Here is a 2001-nt window from a genome sequence, read left to right as displayed (position 1 = left end):
GGAGTTCAGCAGGATTGTGGGCAAGAACCTCAAGCAGGAATTCTATGAGAGCATCGATTGGCACAATCCTTGTCTCCTCGAGTTATTTTGATCCAAGAGAGGGAATGTTGGACAGTTGTTGACACAGATTTCACAACAGACCAATGTAGGTCCATACACATTATGTACTTGGCATTGTTTTTCACAGGTTTTGTAAAAACATCATATCACAATGCTACTCTATTAGTTGTATAATTCAATCCAAACATTGCTTGGTTTGTTTAAGATTTCTTATAGATCATTATGTGTTTTTCATTTTAGCTATCTAACTTGTGGTACTGTGTTTAATTCCCAAAAGACTACAGAGCCAACTGCGATCCGGACACAGGTGCTCAGAGGGCTTCCTATCATCCTTGGGGACAACCCCACAAACTTCTTCAAAGCAGGCTTTGTAAGTAAGCTCTTGCTTTCTTATAATTTTCACCATTATTTATTTTTCACCATGACACTCTTATATTGATTAAAGTTTTTTTTCAAATGAGAAATCTAATGTAATGATTGTGCTCTTCTGTTATTCTTCATTAAGGAATCTGATGATGATGATTCTTTTCGTGACCTTGACATTGGGATACTTCTCATCGAGCGGGAAGGTGCTGTGCTCACATCTTCCCAGCAACTCAGTCCAGGTTCGTTGAAAATCATCATTGAGGGAGAAGTTGTGATGGACAACATTCAAGATCTTCCATAAGAAATGTGTTTGCTGTTTGGACTCATGTATGCACTCCATCTTAACTACCCCAAGACTATGAAGCTCACATTTCAGTTCATCCAACAGGTATTGCTCTCGTTAGGCCACACTGACCTAATGCCGAAGCTACAGACTTTGAAAAATCAGCTCGCAATGTAAAGAGATGTCAAGTCTACTGTAAGAAGCTGTTGACTACATTTTTTTTTTTTGCCACAACAGTAAAACACTTTCTGACCTGTGGGGTAAACCTATTTATTTTATGTAAAACAAGCGGACGAACAGACACACGTAAAACGCAGACACACCCACACACAATACACACAAACAATACAGACACGGACAACACCAACACACATAAACACATAATTGTTTCAATGATTTGAAACGACCTTTTTCAGATTAATCAAAACTAAAGTGGTATAGGGCAACGGGTTTCCACGCGATTTGCGAGTAAAGTCAACTAATTCGGGTTAAGAGTGTATGGAGTTAGCTTAGCATGCTAGCTGGGACACAAACGTGATTAAAGCGACAAAGCTAACGCCAGATAGGCTACTATTTTTTTTTTGGTGTGTGTGTTTAGAAAAAGCTGCTCTGCTCGTGTGTGAAAATGCCTAAAGCTAAAACACTGAGATCTTTCGTCAACCAGAGACTGACTGCTGCTGCTGAAGAGATATTTGATCTGTTTGAAAGAACGATAGCAGAATATGAGGAGCAACTTCGTCGATCAAAAGAGGAAAACGAGCGACAACACAGACTGCTGGATGCTGTTTACAACCCTGAAGTCCGCTTACACAAATATGGTTTGTGTAGTTTATTGTTAGTGTTGATTTAAAACGATGAGAAGCAAGCTACATTCTCACATAACTGTTAGATATGTTGTGATGTGCTGATTTTCTTTGGACACAGATCGGGAGTTTCAGAGGTTAAATCCAACTAAATTCCCCAGAATTAAATTACAGCAGTCCCTTTGAATTCATATCACCATGGAAACCTTTCAATCTCACACACAGTTGTCCGAGATGATCATCATCAACAACAATATCTAAACCATCGTCATCAGGTCGTAGGTACTTATAAAGTGCTGGGTCTTTAGCTTTTTCTTAAAGGTGCAGAGGGACTCTGCAGATCGAATGGAGTTTGGAAGTTCATTCCACCACCAGGGGGCGACAGAGGAGAAGAGTCTATTTAGTATCTTAGGACCCTGTTGTGAAGGTTGGATCAGACGCCTTTTATTGGCAGAGCGTAGTTGGGGGGAGGGAGTGTAGACCTGGATG

At 40.1% G+C, this 2001-nt stretch overlaps 1 long non-coding RNA gene across 1 annotated transcript; it reads left to right on the top strand.

The window, feature by feature from the left end:
- Window positions 1–1007, top strand: LOC132990872 (uncharacterized). The gene is made up of 3 exons (XR_009676123.1): window positions 1–145; window positions 338–430; window positions 566–1007. It is a non-coding gene; the product is annotated as an uncharacterized LOC132990872 (long non-coding RNA).
- Window positions 1008–2001: the final 994 nt, after the last annotated feature.

Source organism: Labrus mixtus, chromosome 16 (assembly GCF_963584025.1).
Source record: "Labrus mixtus chromosome 16, fLabMix1.1, whole genome shotgun sequence".
NCBI lineage: Eukaryota > Metazoa > Chordata > Actinopteri > Labriformes > Labridae > Labrus > Labrus mixtus.
This window is presented reverse-complemented; position numbering and strand designations above follow the sequence as displayed.